Here is a 21376-nt window from a genome sequence, read left to right as displayed (position 1 = left end):
CTTTATAAAGTTAGTCTGCCAATACAAACCTGAGTCCCCCAAAACTTCTCAGCCCTCCAATTTATTCAAGGCCATCACTTTGGATTTATCTCTATTCAGAGAGTAACCAGAGACACAGGAGTAGGCTTCAATATTATTTGACAGTGCCTGCATAGATGCCTCTGTATGTTTATTAAAGACTAAGGGGTCGATTATGATGTCGGTCGGAAAGGCTCCGAATGGCATTTGGTTCGCCTGAATCCAATTCGGAACCTGTCTTTCCGACTGAATCAGAAAGCCTTTCGACTGACTGATTATGATGGTCAGAAACTGTTCGGACTTTCTGACTCGGTTCCGAACGGCATTCGGAGTAACCGAGTCACTCGGAGCTGACTCGTACAGGTCTATCGACCATATTTCCAACCGACATATTACGATGTCGGATTCAGGCAGCATTTCCAAATCGGTTGTTCAGACATGGATTGACTATTGGAATACGACTTTGGGGGCTCGTAGCGGTCCCCCCTTCACCTGGAGCCTTCCGAATGGGGCCTGTGGGCATACCATGCACAGTGTGGCAGTTACCATAGGGTGCTCGTCACAGGGTGCACGATTATTACCACCCACCCCTTTCTTCAATGGAAGCCTGCGCAGTTGGTCGGAACACAGGCTCCCATTGAGATCAATGGGAGTCCGACTGAATGGTATTCAGAAACATCGTAATCAGTCGGTCAGACTCCCCAAATCCGATTCGGTCAGAAACCATTCCGAGACCGAGTCGGTCGGAATGCTTTCTGACCAACATTGTAATGAGGCCCTTAGATGTAACCTGCAAAAGCTACAGCTTTCAATTGTAAGGTGGACAAAGGCTGTACCGGCAATTCCTTTTTGCATCTAATAGTTTGCAACAGAGGCTCAATAACTAGCAGAAAAAGAGGTGGTGATAGACGACTTTCTTTCCTGTTTTAGGCTAAAATAATCTGACAAGGAATCATTCAAATGAACTCTTGCCTTAGGGTGTGCATATAAGGCCATTACCATTCTAAACAAATAATCACTCAGACTAAATGTATTCCTTACTGCTTTAAAGAATGGCCAGGCAACCTTGTCAAAGGCTTCCTCTGCATCCAAAGTGATTGCCACTGTAGGGAAAGAGGTGAGGGAGGCTTTCTTGATGACATGAGAGAATAATCAAGTGTTGTCAATAGAAAGTCTACTTTTAACAAATCCTATTTGTGTGGGGTGAATCAAATTAGGTATAACCTTATTTTAATGGGTGGTGAGTACTTCTGTGTAAATTTTACAGTCAAGGTTTATTCATGAGAGTGGTCTGTAATTGTTCGGGAGAGACACATGTTTTCCATCTTTGGGTATCACTGTGATGACAGCTTCTGCTGGTATACCTGATATCACTCCTGATCTCTAATTCTGTCCAGACTTACCTATAAAAATAAGCTGTATAGCAATTTGGTTCAGGGCCTGTAGCAGTCTTCAGATGTTTTATGAGAAGACAGAGACTGTTGTTCTGCATCACTAACCGTGGGAAGGTTTTCTGGGATTAAAAACTCCAAACAACTGTTTGGGTTAATGTGTGTATTGCTATCATATAATTGTGTATAAAATTATTTTAAAACATCTACAATTTTCTTAGAGCTGGTATGTGTCTTACTGTTCACATCTTCAACGTTAGTCATGGATTACCTGTTTTGTTTAGATTTCAAGTATGACTCAAGTACTTTCCCCAATTTGCTTATATTTGTTGTTTTTGTATCCAAATACCTGCCCTTTTACTTAATAGTTTGTTTAATTATTTTTTTTGCATTCAAGGATGCTAGCAACAAGTTGCCATCCATGTTGGAATTCTAATCCTTTGAATTATTTTTCTAATTTATCTAAGGTTTCATTGGATTGTATATTCATGAACAATCTGATGCTAATAAGGGAACTTCAAAAGGTTGCTTTTAGCGCATCTCATCTAGTGAAGAGGAGGTATTGGCAACTGTGTGGCCTAAAGAAAGTGACACATTTCCTTGCAAATTTAAGTTTTATGTTGATGTTTGCTTACGATTTCGTCATTTAATCTCCATAATTACATTTGGTATGCGGAGAGCCTCTGGTAATTTATAGAGTGATACAGGAGTGATCAGAAATGTGCCTAGGTTATATATTTCTAAACTGGGGTGGCATGGTGAGCACATGAATGATGGAATTAACCCAGATCTCTTGACTGGGGGTGAATGTTTTGATTTGTTCTGCATTCCATCCATCAATTGTGTGTCTTTAGGTTATATAGTGGTTTTGTCAATGAGGTCTACATACAAGCCCAAGATCAATAAGTAGTTAGTCAATTCTTGAATATGAATGATGAGGAGAAGAGACAAAGGTAAAATCTAATGTGTCTGGATGTTGTAATTTCCATGCATCCTTTCAATTAAATTTGACGCATCTGTTTTGCATGATTTTATGAGCTTTGGGAAGACAACAGTGACAGAAAATCTACCTACAGTGCAATCCATTGGGAGATGGAAACTCCTCCAGATAAAATCCATTTGTCGTCAGGTATAGAAGACATGTTTAGTGAAAGGTCTTTCCAGAAATCTTGTTGTCCATCACTTGGTGCATAGATATTAATGACAAAGAAAGGTTTCCATCCTTGCTCATTTCAGTAATTAACCATCTACCCTCTTTATCAGTTTTGTTGGACATTATTGAAATATTGGAGTTTCTGGATAACAAGGTGAAGACTTTTTTACCTTTTGCTGGGGAACATACAAAATTACTCATCCATTTGTTTATGAAGGTAGCACCTCCTTTGTATTCAAGTTTAGTTTCTGGAGAAATATAACAGCACCTTTTAGTTTGTAGAGATAATCAATAATGTTGTGTTTTTTTAACAGGAAGATTGAGGGCGTTGGCATTTAATGAAAGTATACAGAGATTATTATTAAGTTAAGACGTAGATTAATTATATAAATATATGTGATGTGTGTATAAGATAGTTTTTGGGTGTGTTATGTGGTCAGGAAAGTCTCGGTTAGAAACCCCACCATTTTACATGCTCACTTTTCTTAAGTTGCCTTCTCTTTTACACACAGTGACTGTTGACATACATTTGCATGTGTGACCATGCGAGATAACATTCTCTTAATCTGCATTGCTTACATTCCCACTTCGTAGGCACACTATCACAATACTTTGAACATTAAGTATAAGGGATAAAGTTCACTGTGCAAATGTTATTTACATGATTGTCCAAAAGGCAACAACACTATCCATCTAGAATGAACAATTACGACCTGACAGGGGTTGTGACATGGCCACTTGGGTTCTATTGTTATAAATACACAAACACTTCCATTTTTAAGGGCAGGAGCACCCGCCTGACACTGCGGGGTTACCACATGTTAGAATTCCAGCTCAGCTGATTCCTGTGTACCAACATGAGGAATATCCAGCTCTACACCGAGACATGGAGCCCTAGGTCGAAGTGCACTGTACACAGTACTTATATGCCTGCATATATTCATTGTTTTATCACAAAGGTGGAAATGTTCATCTTTTTCACTATTCTTGTAACGCTAAGTACTAAATATATATTTTATTCTATTTTACACAAGAATCACTATGCGTCAATAAATATTGAAACACCTTGCTGAGTGCTTCTTGTGCATTTCTTTGAATATGCATGAAAGTCCAGACAAAAAGGTTCTAGATCTGTTGCCACAATTTCCTTGTGGGGTAGAGGGGGGTCAGGGTTGTCATGTTTTGAGGTTGCACACACATTTGGTGCCCTGTGAGGTCAGGGGTCCAAATGGTGTACTGTGGGCTAGCAGGGAGATAGGCCAACATATCCTGAGGGTGTGCATAAAATCAGTCTGGCACAATCCTGACATTTATGTTGTCCGACAGATGCACAGTTTTACTGATGGATGTACAATCTGTACAACAGGTGGGCAGTACACTGTTTATACAAGAGTTAAATCAGTCTGAACATTTAGGTACTATTGACCTTTGGGGGCAGCAATGATAAAAAGAGACATCTACAAGTATGAAAGAATAGGGAAGATACCAAGAACCATAAATCGAAAAGGAGACAGAAGCATTGCGTCCATATGGAGAAATAAAGCTTCACTGTCAACACCTACAATTCTCAGAAAACATTGGTAACATGGTGGTGGTAAACTGCTCTATCTCCAACCCCTACCCTTCCTCCCTGACCCAACCCATCCTAATTTTAGTAGTTGAAAACGTGGAAAATTGGGGAAAAAACTCTGGCAACAGGAGGAAAATGTATGATCAGTAGCAGCAGGAATCAATATAAACTTTAATGCTGAGGTGGATCAACTGTCATAAAGAGAACACAAAAGGTTTGAACGGCCTACGAGACACTACTTAAACATGTAAAAGTAGGGATTTAACTCTATATTGAGCTCTGTAATGATCTAGAATACATCTAGAAAATATTTTATCAGTGATGAACTAGAAGACTATTACCTATATGTACAATGATATAACCAGGATGGAATTAAATACAGAAAGGTTAAGTCTCACCAATCAGCAGCTTCAAGATTAGACATATGAGAGAAGGTCCCTGAACAGTCAGAGTGAATGCTGATGGCACCCCTAGGGAGGCAAAATACAATAATAGTCCCATAGCTACATCATACTTTCAACATCCCTTCCCAACATGATCAAGAGTAGCACAGATTTTTGAAAGAAACTATCTGTACCAAATCCATCAAGATCATCAAGGAATTTCTTGAGCTCTTTACCAGAAGAAAAGATGCAGTTTGAAATGTTTAGTGACACACAAAGCTTCACTGGACCTGTAAAAGAAAAGTCCAAGTTTTCATCTTTAAGTCTTGGCCCAAGTGTTAAAAAGGCCTTTCTTGTTTCCAATATTGTTTTTGAGTGGTCTTGTGATATTTATATTTTGCTGCCCTTCCACTTTAGGTTGATATTCTTTTTCATATAGTTCTGAATTAACTCAGTATGTTGAAATCTGAGAGGCTTGCAGACTAATGGACTTTGGGATTTTTTTGTTTGGAGGGGTTCTAGCTGGAACCCTATATGCCCTTTATAGTTCAAATTCTTCCTTAAAAGGTAACTCTGTCACCTAGGGGATCCAGGATTTTACGATCCTAAGGGAAGCAGAGTTGCTTTATATATGAAGATTCCCTGACCTCCGCTGCTGTTATAGTGGAATTGATCTGTTAAACCTCTTTTTGATCACGGTAATGTCAGTTTTCATACAGTCTGTTTTGCACTTAGGAACCTTTGCTAGTTCATGAACCTCCTCCTATTTTTTGAGTATTGTATTTGTTGCATTGGTTGGATCATCTTTTGATTGATGGGATAGTCAGGAATTGGTGGATCCGCTTTTGATCTAGTAGATCCAATTTTTTGTTCCTTTTGGTCTTTGTGGCCATGATGATATGCCAGGGATTTCAAACAGTGACTAAGCAGGGTCTTGGATTTTGTGGCCTTCTGACAAGGTGTCAAGAAGCAATAAGAATCGAGTGATCTAAGCTCCTGATATGTTGCAGGGTTTTGACAGAATAACCAGCAACATATATCAGTTGTCAGGTGGAGCCAGGAGTAAGTAGATATAGAAAGTACTCCTTCAAATGTAAAGGGATCTCAAGTTGAGTATTTACCTAGCACCTAGTAGACTAGAAGTAGCCCAATTGTACACCAAGCATAGTAATCTTGAGGGATATGGCTACAATAATAACGATGCATTCCTAATAAACTTTTATATGTGAGTCCTATGTCAGAAGTAATATAAATTCGAGTTTGGGGTCATCACTTATGCGTGCATAAGGCTTGACCTCCATTTGGTAGGATCATGCAGCCCAATGTTGACCAGTGAATCACGCTCTCTGTGTTGCACAACTTACAGGAAAGAAGACCAAACCATGTAAGTAATTTGCCAGTGGTCTCTTTTCTCTTTAATTTAAATGGATAACTACCTAAGAAAATATTATGCCTTGACTTGTTACGTCTGCATGTTCAGTCTCACACCAAATTGGTTAACTTCTTTTCGGAAGGCTCATGTAGCCCAAATTTAGACAAATGTAGCCAAAATAGCCTCACATTCGGGATTACAACAACCTCCAAATGTTAAGCGATCCACTGAATAAAAAGGCAAGTGATCGAAGTTCCCTTCAGATAATGTAACGGGAGAGGAAGATAATCTTATGCTGTGCTGCGTTGAGTCTGACCACCTCCTTAAAAGACTGTGTTAATGAGTGTTTAGGAGGGTCAAATATCTTGTAGAGTAATCATGTTGGATAGCAGGTGTTCGCTAGTGCAAGATATGCAGCAAACCCTGTAGTTAGTTGTAATCACTCCACCCCTTATTGCACTGCATCCCCCACCACCACTTCAGCTCTTTCATTGGGTATTTAGAATATATTAGTACCAAAACATCCCTAAGCTCCTCCCTCTCAGTGAGAGGGTTATAGCTTGTATCATGACTAGGCATCCTGATATGATGAGGTTCCCTAATGATAAATCATGCCACCTCTTGTGGGTGAGGGTTCCTTTAAAAGGATGCCTTCTAGGTGGGTATGCTTTCTTCAGCCTAGCTTACACTATATAGACCCAAGGGTTCATCTTGTGCTTGGTCATATGAATCAGGAGAGCAAACCCTTGCTGGTATTTAAATCTCCACTAGCCCTCCCTCCTTGTGAATCATAAGATTATTATAACACATAAATGCATTGCTGTACCATTCTATTACAAGTTGAAACAAACATGTTAAGGCTGATTAATAAAATATAAACCTATATTATTCAAATGAATACGATTTCATCTATCCTACAATCATCTGCATGCTTTTCAATGCAATATTTTTCTCACATTTATTTCTCATGTCTCTTTAACATATATATGGTGCACATTTATTCAAGTGTTACTCAAAATCCGTTTTTGTGTCACATACAGATTCTTACTGCTTTTTAGCTGCATCACACTAAAATTATTGGTCAAAACCTACCATATGACCCCTTTAAATTTTGAATCAAGTTGTCCATGTAGATTTCACTTTTACCTTTTCTCCTGATAAACCATTCCCAAACAGCTTTGAAAAGCCCTATGCGTGTGTCACTTAGAAGGTGATACATGTGTTGGCTCTGGAATGTTCCATTATTTTTCTTAGTAATGAGCTCAGTGTCACCATGTTAGTTTGTTCCTTGGCTAGCATTTCTTCCCAAGGCACTTTCATGATGTTTACTTCAACATACATTATTTCCCTGTAACTGATCCTAATATTGATCTTACATTACTTTCTGCCACTTCACAAATGCCCTGTAAGGTTATTTAACATCCAATTAAATAAGTTTCCCATTGGTCAACAAAAAGTTTCAAGGGCTATATATAATGACTCTGGGCCTGATTCACAAAGGGCCTCTGCACTCATTGCGGAGTAATTCTCAATGCGGAGATCACTCCATGAATGCGGAGACTACCCCACAACTACAGGGCCTCCAAGTGCGGAGTGCCTTTGTGAATCAGGTCCACTTAGTCCTTGAAATACAAAGATTAGATTTTTGTGTTCCTTTTTTATGTTGACACATATGGTAATAAAAGCTCATGCATGCTCCAATATGATTTTTGGTTTTGTATGCTTCTATCTTTGTTCTCGATATGTGGATGTGGATAAAACAGCTCTTCCAATAATTTATAACCCTCTGATGAAGGAACATGCATAATCCTCAGAACCTGAAGGTCAAAAGATTTGGAATGACTTGTGTAAATTGGAAACTAAAGCACTGCAAATAAATTATTGATGATAAATCCCTATAAACGATTCACCTGATGAATATGCACCAAATTAGATTAAGGCCACAGGGCAATATTGCTCTGCATTCAGCTCTACCTCAGACGTGATTTTCAGTAGGGCATTTTTTCTTTGTGGATTGCTACTCCAGGTTCCTTTGGGCCAGCATTTTATTCTTGGATTAGCTCTCTCGTACCCTTAGAAAAACATCTCCTTCTACATTTGTCACTCTAGTAAACACTAGTTTTCAATGACTCTACTGCTCAGCTATGTGGCTTTCATTGATAGTGCCACGTTTAAGTCCTTGACTAACTTCTGGACTGCTGAATGTTTGCCTGACTTCCAGTTGTTTGTTTGGGAGCGGAAACCAGTTTGTCGATCCGAGAACAATCCTGTTTAAAACATGAAGTTAATGACAGGGATCACAAAATCAGAGTTCACAAATGCTTGGCAAAATGCTCCACATTCATCGTAATCTTTATTAGCTCTGCATTTCTGTCAAATTGAATATGTTCCAAGGTTTATTTCTAATTGTGATAAGGTCGTGACCTATTATTTAGGGCATATATAATATTTAAATATTGGGAAATATTTTATTGTGTGCCACAACCTTTTTCGTTTTTCCTCTCTGTTTATTTTAAATGTTATGTAGTTGACTTTTCCAACACTATGTCATGTTATTTAAGCTCATTCTCTTGCAACTTGTACCTTGTCACTCCTTTTTGTTCATTTAAAACACGAGTCCTTCATTGCTTTTCCAGAACTTGGCTCTTTTGAATATTTTTATTCTTTCTACACTTCTTACCCTCCGATTTTTTGCAGGGATTCTGCGAAATCACAGAACTATGCTTGGGACCATAGAACATTAGTAGGCAGGGACTGAGTTATCCTACCACCTTAGCACCCATGAGACCAGGACTGACTAGCTATAGTGTTTCATTTGCCCTCCTAATCACTCACAGAGTAACGAGCGATTAGATACCCCAGAACTCAACACTCCTGACCCTCTTAGGAATTGCGGTAACAAAGCACACCCTTTCACTCTCACACTCATACTTGTTCACAATAAGATCTGACAGAGCACGAGAAATATTTAACATATTTATTTTAACTATACTGCACTAGTATGGAGTATCCATGCCACAATAAGTAAGGTGATGCCTAACACAAATAAGGTCAGCATAGTAGGTAATCCATAAATCTTAAAAGGAGCTGTCATTGTATAAGACAGGGTAAGCTAACCCTCTCCTCTTCTACAGAAGCAAAGTGATTATATATTGAAAGATCTCTGGGTTTTTGCAGCAAGACCCCGTACCTTAGCATGAACAGACATAGGTTCTACATCTCAGGTGCAGTTCTTATCTCATCTGTGTCTCTTCATATCTGTGCATACCTATATTGACAAAAGAGTATGTGTTCCCAAACAGATGCACTTGTATGTTGTGTCTAGCTGCTAAAGCCTGACTAGAACAGAATAACAAGGGCAGTGTTGTTTGACCTTGTCTACGGTGTTCAGACTAAATCCTAGGAAAGAACAGATCACAAAATCAACAACAGGTTCTGTGTGAAAGTACAGCATGACACCAGTGGCGTAACGAAACTTGAGGGGATCCCCCTGCAAGGTACGTGGAGGGCCCCCCTCCGAGCTCAATCAGGAGGTTTACGGACAGAGTACTGTGCTGAGGGGGCCCCCTGGAGCATGGGGCCCCCCTGCACTGCGGGGGCTGTGGGGGCCTGAGTTACGCCCCAGCATGGCTTGAAGCAAGATACGTTTGTATAGAAATGTGTGCAAAGAAGAGAGCAGCCTACTACGTGGTCAGGCTAACATAAAGGAAAACAACAATAGGCCTCCGTGGGACATATGACACACTGAACAGCACCACATTCCATCTTCAGTATATAGTCATTGTTTGTCATTATTAAGTGACCTTCTGTCCTACACATTACCCCTATATTCCAGTTCTTTTTATCACACTATATAGATCCTCAATTTCTACTTGAGCACTTGGTCATATTATGTGTCCTCTCCTGAATCTACTATCCATGAAAGAAGAATCTGCCTACCTCTCATTGTTGCTGAAGCTCCAGCCAGGACACCATGCACTTTTTCTGAAGTTCCTTCAGCCCTCGGTTTCAAAGGCAAATTGGAAGGAAGGGAGTTTCTTCAAAAGAAGTATTGATGGCCTTGTGCCAGAATGCTCTTTCCCCTAAAAATTGATTCATTTGATTGAATACTTTCATGTTCATCTCTCCCATTTTATAAGAATCGGGTGTATCGTTGCTACCTGTCGGCAAACTCTGCTTTCTGTCAGATTCTTCATTAATGCCTATCTCTTAGTTGCAACCTGGCTCCGGGAGATTTACTGGAATAGTCTAGTGGTGGGAGTTTGTTAATGGGTTTTCTAACCGTGGGGGTTAAAGTTTAAACCTATTGGTATTAAATATTCTTTTTAAGATTGTCTGAGAGTGTCAATGGTTTCCTGAAATTACGCCGTCTATTAAAGTCTGTTAAAATTTTATGTGACTAAAAACATCTCAGTCTGTCCCTCTCATGACCGGTCACCTGACTATAGGGACTTTCAAATGGCCTGGAAACATGCTTTCATCTCCCTGGAATAATCCTATTCATATAAAGTCGATAAAAAATGTCCTTAAGTATTTTTGGGAGACACTTTTCCCACCAAATTAGTATAGACAGCGGTACATAGATAGATAGATAGATAGATAGATAGATAGATAGATAGATAGATAGATAGATAGATAGATAGATAGATAGATAGATAGATAGATAGATAGATAGATAGATAGATAGATAGATAGATAGATAGATAGATAGATAGATAGATAGATAGATAGATAGATAGATAGATAGATAGATAGATAGATAGATAGATAGATAGATAGATAGATAGATAGATAGATAGATAGACTTTGAAGCCAATACATTTCCTGAATAATTATAAAAGGTTTGGAATTTTCAGACCCTGTGAAAGTAAATTAAGCAATTGAGATGCTGTAATCAATGTTGTATGTAGTTGGAAAAGGAAACAGTTTGTACTGTACATGTGCATCAAGGAAGACCTCAAAGGAGGTCACAAATGGTATTAAGTGATTTGATTGAATGTTATATGTCCAAGGGTAAGAATGAGTGTATTTTGAGAGCTGTGTGAAAGTGATGTTGCTTGGATGTGATAAGGGGCATTGAAATGGAGGAAAATTACTCTAGAAAATTAGGGTCTGATTATGAGTTTGGTGGTGTGGGAGCGGGCCGCCATGCCACCGCCACAATCCCACACCGCCAAACCCCACAGCCACCTGCCAGTTATCTTGTGGTCTGGAAGGCGGTCCTTTGTCGTTTCCATGGCGGTGCCTATTAAAAAGGCACCGCACTGGGAGTGCCAAAGCCTGATCCTGCATGGCATGGAATGTAAAGTCCATGCCATGCAGGAAAGGGGGTGCATGCAGACAGAGGGGCACACCATGTGCCCTTCTGCATGTATCCCATGGCCCTGAGGGAACAGGGGGCTCTGTAGGGCCTCTCAAGTTTCCTCACTGTCACCCTTTACATGTCGGGCTCACCGCCATGAAAAGGGTGGATGTGAGGAAACTGGTAATATGCTTGGCAGTGCTGCAGCGGCACTGCCAGCATATTGAAGCCTTTGGACCACTGCGCCACTGCCAGGGTTTGCAGATCCATGGTGGTTGCGGCATTCTTGTTGCGGTCTGACGCCGTACTTGTAATACAGCGGTCGAGCCACTGGTGCGGCGGTCCACGACTACCACCGCACCTCCCTCATGAGTTTGGTGGTCCTATGGACAGTCAAACTTGTAATCGGGCCCTTAGTCTGTTGCTCAGCAGGTTGCTACTGGGCCTGCTCCACAATAAAGAATGATCATATACCTGTGGGTCGAGTCTTTTAACCAAGTACATTACAATATAGCATGTACTACCACATGATTTCTTGTTGAGTCAACAAGAGGTGAGGTTATGTGTTAGTGCTGGGTGCTTGGCTTGCTTTCTGTAGTCTTGATTCCTCCAGTTCCTCCTTGCTTGTCCTATCAATTACTTTATAAAGAAAAGAAAAGAAAAGCTTTGCCCATTACATTAGCCACAGCTCTGTTCAAACCCTTAAGCTTCTCTTTCTATTACCCTGACTTGGGTCCATCCCTTTCTCCCTCACCACAGCCTGTTAATAACGCAGCCTCCGACTCCTTCATATTATCAATTACATCGCAGGGAGGAAGGGTATGTGGATGAGAAAGGAGGAAACAGAGTAATCAAGATTATTGTAAATAGTACATGCATTTTTTCCTCATCCCCTTCCTTGTCACATTACTTATGAAGAAGTATCCAAGTAGGATGTCCTCTAGTCACATCAACAATCAAAAAAGAGGACATAATGTTCCTATGACATACAGCTGACAAGTTACATTTTATTATGTTAGTATTTCAGTAACAATAAGTAAAAAGTTGTAAGTAAAAACTGAGAACTAAATTTGACCACGTTTTTCCAAAATAGTTGTTTCAAATAACAACTCTGAACCTTGATCAATACTAAGTATGTGTCACAGATGTTGAAGGTGTAGACTCTGTTGCAGCTCCACAGATATCCTGAATCAAGATACAGCCTCACCCTACCCAAGAAGCTGCCATGCTCCTGGTTGATCTGGGTTGAACTGATCCAGGCATCCCAAGCTGAGCCCAATCATAAGCCAAAGAAAAGATCATTTATATCCATCTGCCCAAGTTAGCTGTAGAGACTTTATAAGCTCTTCCTGATGTACCAACCTTGACAAATGAGCTAACACTTTGCCTATATTCCCTGACTTCTTTGAAAAACTGTTCACTGCTCTCATCACAAATAAAGAACGTAATTGTTGCTCTTTATCTAAAAATCTGGAGAAGAAGAATTTATTTTAGAAACAAATCCTGCTCCCAACTAAGTACTGTACGATCCTTAAAGAAATATAAATATGAAGAGCAGCCGGAAAGGTAATATAATTCCACTTATCTGTGAGCAGTTTTTATTGGCACTCTGAAGAATTCATAGAATTCAGACAATGGCAGATCCCAAGCAGCAGTAAGGTTATTTGCCTTTGTTAAATAATACGTCAAGGCTTTTTAAGTAGTTGTGCAATTAAATTATCTAAAATTTGAAATTATTTCAAGAGATAGAACAGCCTTAATTGCTATTTTAGAGTGGACAATGTCAGACGATGATCAAAATCCTCTTTCAAAAATTGAAATATGTTATCCAGAGAATAATAAAAAGCAGACAATTCCCTCATATACCTTTTGAAAAGAGTGCCCAATGATGTTCATATGTTTTTCTTTTCCATTCCCTCCTTGAAGGTTGAATTGAAAGAAATACTGGTATGAAAAACCCCAAGTTTCAACAGCCATCTCCAACCAACATCCAGGCCAATACATTGACTCAAGATATTCAATTTAGAGTAAATGGAGAATGATGTAGAGGGCGGGAAGAGCAGAGAATGTATCCATTGTTCTGTTACTGCCAATTTCTTTAGATGCTGAAAACACAATCTTCTTGGCCACAAGGTAACTACCACTTTTACCTGTGATTGTCTCTATGAATCTTTGCTAATGCTCTAGAATCAGAAGAATTAGAAGAAACACATGCATCAGCTCCTTGGCCATGTGTTCAGCAGTGCATCCACTGCAAATTTCTCTACATCCTTGAACCTTGGCAAAAAGCCAGACAGGAGCTTGTTCTAGTGACTTGCAAAAGGATCTACTATCTGATTGCCAGACGTATGACAAATCTGCTAAAAATACTAAAATGTCCAGAGTGAAATTCTGGGACAATTTGACTCACAATGTCTGCTTTCACATTCTCAGATATGCAATGCTTTCAAGCAGGGCCTTCTTTAGGGATGGGGGTGCCAGTGGCAACAGTCTTTTGTGGTGCCCCCCGCATGACTTCCTTCTCCACAAATTCCCTCAATACCACTCTCCGGCAGTGCCCCATACCTCCTCGCTCACAGGAAGGGAGAAGTGAAGGGACACATTTATTCAAGGAAAATAAAGCCTGGGACAGAGCAAAGAGAAACGCGCAGCAGTAAATGAAAAAGGCGGCGAGAGACAGGGTCTGTCAACCTGCTTTAGCAGCCAGTCAGAAGAGTTTGTGGTTCTCCATCCTCCGGGAAAATGCGCCCTAGGAGGCAGCTCTCTCTTTTCATATCCCACTCAGCGCTTGGATTTTCGTCGCACAGCTGCACCCGGAGAAGGAGCGGCAACAAGCTGTTATACCAACACTTTGCATTCTTCATGGACGGAGACCTCCGCTCGAGGATGCCGCGCCAACTTGGATGTTGATCTCCGGCACTTTTTATCTCCACTCAAAGATGAACAGGTCCAACTTGATGACCTAGGATCCCAATAATTATAGATCCTAAATTCCAGCATCAAGACCACTGCCCCCTGCACCTACATTAGAGAATGTTAAGACGGTTTTTCCTGACAAAGGCATACACGCCAAAACAAGCGTAGTGTTTCCATCTACATGCCAGCCCTCGAATTGTTTCACAGTTCATCTATCCTTTCTCAAATTTTAAAGTTTATGTACAGTGATGTTACTTATTGTTTCGGTCAGATTTATGTGTTCATGTATCTGTTATCTATAGACATGTGATTATGTTTATGTATATGTTTTTCACAGACCTGTGATTGTACATTGTGATAACCAGTTTATTCCATAGCGCTTCACATACGCGTTTCGGGTTCTCCCTTCGTCAGTGTGTTTACAATTTGTGTAGTGCAGCATCGTTTTTTTATATATTAAAAAACACAGCATTTCCGGGTTCTGAAACAAATGAAGGACAAATCTTCCCATACAAATTGGGCGCCATTTTGGAGTGTGCAAAATAAACACTTTGACTTGGAAATCTTATTCACAATTGTGTAAAAGCATATTGCTAAAACAGTTCATACCACATTGTACATTATTATTTACGCATTGTGCATCACCTAGTCAATATCAATGTTTCGGCACCTCATTATCATTTAAATCTCGCCGTGGATCGGCCATTAGCGGTTCGATCATACTGAACCGCCTATTGTCCTCACCCATTTCTCTCATTCACGCCGTGTATCGGCCTTTTTAACCCCTTCGATGCTCATGACGGAACGGTTCTGTCATGAGCATCGGTTGGGCTGTGCTCATGACGGAACCGCTCCGTCATGAGCACAGCCCCCGGGGGAAGCGCTGGCGCTCCCCCCCTGGGGCATCGATCGTGCCCCTACAGAGGGGGGTGGCAGCGGAAGATCTTCCGCTGCCACCCCCGAGCCCCCCCACGCTTCCCCATGACGTCAGCGCGCACAGCGCGCGCCGGCGTCATCAGGAAGCGCTGGGATGCCTGGAAGCCATTTGTTTCCAGGCGTCCCAGGGAGGAGACGGTGAGTTTTGTGCTCCGGTGGGGCCGCGGGGGGGATTTTCAAAGTATTGAGGCATCGGGGGAGAGGAAAGAGTATTTCCTCTCCCCTGATGTCTCAATACAGGGCATTCCTGCTCCACGATCGCGCACAGCGTCGCGATCGTGGAGCAGGGATGCCCCACTAGACACCAGGGATGTGTGTTTCCGTATTTGGGGAGCGACCCCTTGGGCAAGGGTCGCTTCCTTTGCCCCCATAATAATTGGAAGTCTTTTCTGCCCCCTCTGGGGGCAGATCGGTTTATTTTTTCGCCGTTTCTGCTCCCAGGGGGGGCAGAAAAGCCCACTGGACACCAGGGATATAAATATTATTGTAGGAAGCGACCCCTTGGGCAAGGGTCGCTTCCTTGGGCCCCTAATTTTTTTGAAGACTTTTCTGCCCCCTCTGGGGGCAGATCGGTGTTATTTTTTCGCCGTTTCTGCTCCCAGGGGGGGCAGAAAAGCCCACTAGACACCAGGGATCTAATTATAATTGTAGGAAGCGACCCCTTGGGCAAGGGTCACTTCCTTGGGCCCCTAATTTTTTTGAAGACTTTTCTGCCCCCTCTGGGGGCAGATCGGTTTTATTTTTTCGCCGTTTCTGCTCCCAGGGGGGGCAGAAAAGCCCACTAGACACCAGGGATCTTATTATCATTGTAGGAAGCGACCCCTTGGGCAAGGGTCGCTTCCTGGGCCCCCTAATTCATTTGAAGACTTTTAATTTTTTTGCCGTTTCCGCTCCCAGGGGGGGCAGAAAAGCCCACTAGACCCCTCACTTCCAGGGTGCAATTTTTTATAATATGTATTTGGCTCACCCGCCCCGGGACTGAGTAGCCCCACCTGGCACACAACCCGATTGACCATTTGGGTAGTGACATAGCATGTTATAATGTTTATTGTTATATTTTTTGTGAATTGCAATTGTAATGTTTTTTTTTTAACTTTTTTGTTCTAGGTGAAGGCTTTTGCTCTTTTCAGTTTGCCGTTTTGTTCTGCTGTTTGATTAGTTTGGTAAGAGACTTTTTTTTGTACAATGTAAATGTGTTTGATTTCTCTCCCTGTTTTTTTTTTGCAAATGGTGTAATAATAGCAGTATGTTTGGTTTTTGAGTGTCAAAAACTTTTTGCATTGGTGCTCGATGTGTATTTTGTTGTCTTGTGAGTAATTTTTTTTTTTTCTTCTTTCTAGTTGGATATCGTTGGTTTTTGCTGTGTCACTGCAGAGTTGGTTTCTGGTGAGTGCAGCTGTCTCTTGTAATTGAATTGAATAGTTTTTGAGTACATTGATCTTTGTGATAAAGGTACACATTTCTTTACTTACTTGGTTTGCACATTGTTGGTTGTTGTTGACTTGTTTGTGCAGTCTTCTATCTTAGTAAGTATAATGGCTAGCCGCAGGATTACTGCTCAGCAGGTTGTTGGTTTGCTGTTTGAGTCTTCCTCTGATATTGGTTCAGAGACTGACTCTGCATCTGAGGGAGAGGAGGCAGGGGACGATTCTGGCAGTGAGTTGTCTCTCCGTATGGAGTCATCGGATGATGAAGATACTCTTAGTGCGGATGAAGTGCCTGTGTTAGCGGAGGAGACTGATGTGCCGATAGTGCGGCAAGAGGCATCTGGGCTGCAGCCTGGGGCTGCAAGGCTTCCCGTTGGTGTAGTGCGGCAAGAGGCTTCTGGGCTGCAGGCTGGGGCTGCAAGGCTTCCCTTTGAAAGTGATGACCTCTGGGTTGCCCCTGGCATGGTGCAGCCGGCATTGCCAGAGTTTACTGGTGTTCCAGGGTCTAGAGTGAATACTGAAAACTTTTTGCCTGTAAATTTTTTTCAGTTGTTTATGGACGATGTGTTTTTTGCAGAGATTGTTGAGCAGACTAATTTGTATGCCGAACAGTTTTTGAGGGACAACTGTGCCAGTCTTAAGCCACACTCTAGAGCTACCCGGTGGACTCCCACAAATGCTGAAGAGATGAAGAAGTTCTTGGGTTTAACTTTTTTGATGGGCTTGCTAAGGAAGCCATCAATGTCTTCATATTGGTCTAGCAGTCCCTTGATGGCAACGTCTATTATTCCGGCAGTCATGAGTCGTGACAGGTATTTGCTTCTGCTTCGGATGATGCATTTTGTTGATAATGGTGCCACGAGATCACCCTGACTGTGAACGTCTTTTTAAGATTAGGCCTGTCCTTGATCACTTTGTTGATCGATTTTCTGAGATTTATGCCCCTGGGAAAGAAATTGCAGTGGATGAGTCTTTGGTGTTGTTCAAGGGCCGCTTGGTTTTTAGGCAATACATTCCTAGTAAGAGGGCACGCTATGGAATAAAGCTGTATATGCTGTGTGACAGTAGGACTGGATATGTCTCTAATTTCAGGGTGTACACCGGTAAGGAATCTAGGTTTAACCTCCCTGGTTGTCCGTCCACTTTTGGAGTGACTGAGAAAATTGTTTGGGAACTTGGAAGAGGATTTTTTAACAAAGGCCACCATTTATATGTAGATAACTTCTACACTGGTGTGCGGTTGTTCAGGGAATTGGCCAAAGTGGACACTCTTGCTTGTGGCACAATCCGCTCTAACAGTAAAGGTTTCCCGAAAGAACTTGTTTGTCAAAAGCTTGTGCGGGGACAGTGCAGAGCGTTGCCAGGAGCTTCTTGCTGTGAAGTTTACAGACAGGAGAGATGTCTACATGCTGACTACCATCCATGATGAAAGCACTGCACCTGTGACTGTTTGGGGTCAGGTCGCTGAAGCGCGCAAACCTGTGTGCATTTTAGACTATAATAGGCACATGGGTGGTGTTGACAGAGTAGATCAGAGGTTGGAACCTTACACTGCTCTTCGTAAGGCTTACATTTGGTACAAGAAGTTGGCTATCCATCTTTTCCACTTGGCAATGTTTAATGCTTTTGTTGTGTTCCAGGATTCTTGCCCTGAGTCAAAGATGACTTTTGCTAAGTTTCAGGAGTCTGTAATAGGCAGCCTTGTTGTAGTGGAACAGGCAAGTGTTCCTAGAGTTGGACTGGTGGAGGATGTTGCTAGATTGAAAGAACGCCACTTTCCAGATCACATTCCTCCCACACCCGCAAAAGATTTTCCCAGTAGGAGATGTAGAGTCTGTTGGCGAAAAGATTTGCGGAAGGAGAGTCATATGTACTGCCCCGACTGTCCTTCTCATCCTGCACTGTGTCTCTCTGCTTGTTTTAGAGCGTACCACACACGAAAGAATTTTAGGGAGGATTCTTGAGTGGTGAAGTGAACTGCCTGGTCTGTATTCTTTGGATAATTTGATTCTGTTTCAAGGTTGGTGTTAGTGCAATGTATTTAGTTGCTGATTTTCTGTTAGAAGATTTGTATCTATTTGCAATTTGTTTGTGTTTTTATTTTTTTCTAAAAAAATCCTAAATGTGATGGCGGTGTGTGTAGGCTTGCGCTTGGCTGTTGGTGTGTGTGGACTGGCACTTGGTTGGTGGTGTGCGTGGAATGGTGCTTGGCTGGTGGTGTGCATGGACTGGCGGTGTGCGTGGACTGGTGCGTGGCTGGTGGTGTGCGTGGACTGGAGCTTGGCTGGCAGTGTGCGTGGAATGGTGCTTGGCAGGCGGTGTGCGTGGACTGGTACTTGGCTGGCGGTGTGCGTGGACTGGTGGTGTGTGTGGACTGGTGCTTGGCTGGTGGTGTCCGTGGACTGGAGCTTGGCTGGTGGTGTGTGTGTACTGGAGCGTGGCTGGCGGTGTGCGTGGAATGGTGCTTGGCTGGCGGTGTGCATGGACTGGTACTTGGCTGGCGGTGTGCGTGGACTGGTGGTGTGTGCGGACTGGTGCTTGGCTGGTGGTGTCCGTGGACTGGCGCTTGGCTAGCGGTGTGCGTGGACTGGTGTTTGGCTAGTGGTGTGTGTGGACTGGTGCTCTGCTGGCTGTGTGTGAGTAGTGACTTTCTGCTGGTCACTACACACACTGCTAGCTGAGTGCCACTCCACGCAATCCATCAGCCTGTGTAGTTGCTGTGTCTGGATTGTGGGCGTGTAAAAGTGATGGGCCCTTGAATGGCGCTGTGTGCTGGTGTGAGTTTTGTTATGTGATGGGCCCGCGGCTGGCGGTGTGAATGGTTTTGTATGTCTCACACGTATGAAAAGTGTATGAATGGCCTGTAAAGAGGTTGGTGCCTTGTTGTGGCTTTACAGCTCACGAGCTGTGAGTCAATGGTTCAGTTTCTCGCCCTTTCAATTATTACCAGTGCATTTCATTTCTGTGAAATCACTTGCTAATACAATTGTATCTACTGAACCATCACTCACCCTCGTGCCAAATCCAACCAGTATGTGTGTGTGCTTGCGGATTAGATGGCTGTGCAGTAATATTTGTCTTTCTGAAGCAGGGTGTACCTTGTCCCTTTTTGGTGAATTTTGTAATGTGTTGCTTTTGTGCCTGGTGGTGCGAATGGTCTTGTTTGTATCACGTATGAAAGGTGTGTGAATGGCCTGTAAAGTGGTTGGTGCCTTGACGTGGCTTTACAGCTCACGAGCTGTGAGTCATTGGTTTGGTTTTTTGTGAATTTAATTATTGACAGTGCATTTCATTTTTGTGAAATCTCTTGTTAATAAAATTTAATACACTGAACCATAACTCGCCCTTGTGCCAAATCCAACCAGTATGTGTGTGTGTTTGAGGAATAGATGGTTGTGCAGGAATCTTTGTCTTTAGTTTCTCTGCCAAGGTACACTTTTCATGCAAGAATAACCCACCAACTGTAGATATTGTCGAAAACCCATGGGAGTTCATGGTGATGTCTCTCTTGTGAATTCAAAAAAATTTTTTATCCCCAATGTCCTGCAAACCTCAAAATGTCTGCCACATTTTCTTTGCAATATTATTCCAAAATTCTCACGCTGTAGGACCAATAGATAATCTGGTTTTGCAAGGGAGGTCACTTTGGTTTTTGGCCCGGTGCTCGGCGGCCATCTAGGGAAACCTACCAAACCCACACATTTCTGAAAACTAGACACCCGGCGGCTTCCAAGGAAGTATGGCTTGCGTGGATCCCCCAACGTTTCCTTACCCAGAATCCCCTGCAAACCTCAATTTTTGCTGAAAAAATCACTTTTTTCACACATTTTGGGGTGGGAAAGTAGTGGCATCACCGGGCTCACACAAATTTACCACCACCCAAAGTTCCCCCAGGTCTCCCGGTAAAAATGGTGCCTCACTTGTGTGGGAGGCCCAAGTACCCGCGGCAGGCAAGGGCCCAAAACGTAGTGAGGCGACATCAAAATGGCCTATGGCAAAACCACCTGGTTTTGCAAGCGGGGTCACTTTGGTTTTTGGCCCGGTGCTCGGCGGCCATCTAGGGAAACCTACCAAACCCACGCATTTCTGAAAACTAGACACCCGGCGGCTTCCAGGGAGGTATGGCTTGCATGGATCCCCCAACGTTTCCTTACCCAGAATCCCCTGCAAACCTCAATTTTTGCTGAAAAAATCACTTTTTTCACACATTTTGGGGTGGGAAAGTAGTGGCATCACCGGGCTCACACAAATTTACCACCACCCAGTGTTCCCCCAGGTCTCCCGGTAAAAATGGGGCCTCACTTGTGTGTGAGGCCCAAGTACCCGCGGCAGGCAAGGGCCCAAAACGTAGTGAGGCGACATCAAAATGGCCTATCGCAAAACCACCTGGTTTTGCAAGGGGGGTCACTTTGGTTTTTGGCCCGGTGCTCGGCGGCCATCTATGGAAACCTACCAAACCCACGCATTTCTGAAAACTAGACACCCGGCGGCTTCCAGGGAGGTATGGCTTGCGTGGATCCCCCAACGTTTCCTTACCCAGAATCCCCTGCAAACCTCAATTTTTGGTAAAGTTGTGTGAGCCCGGTGATGCCACTACTTTCCCACCCCAAAATGTGTGAAAAAAGTGATTTTTTCAGCAAAAATTGAGGTTTGCAGGGGATTCTGGGCAAGGAAATGTTGGGGGATCCACGCAAGCCATACCTCCCTGGAAGCCGCCGGGTGTCTAGTTTTCAGAAATGCGTGGGTTTGGTAGGTTTCCCTAGATGGCCGCCGAGCACCGGGCCAAAAAATCCAAAGTGACCCCCTTGCAAAACCAGGTGGTTTTGCGATAGGCCATTTTGATGTCGCCTCACTACGTTTTGGGCCCTTGCCTGCCGCGGGTACTTGGGCCTCACACACAAGTGAGGC

This window comes from Triturus cristatus, chromosome 4_1 (genome assembly GCF_964204655.1).
Source record: "Triturus cristatus chromosome 4_1, aTriCri1.1, whole genome shotgun sequence".
Classification (NCBI taxonomy): Eukaryota; Metazoa; Chordata; class Amphibia; order Caudata; family Salamandridae; genus Triturus; species Triturus cristatus.
This window is presented reverse-complemented; position numbering follows the sequence as displayed.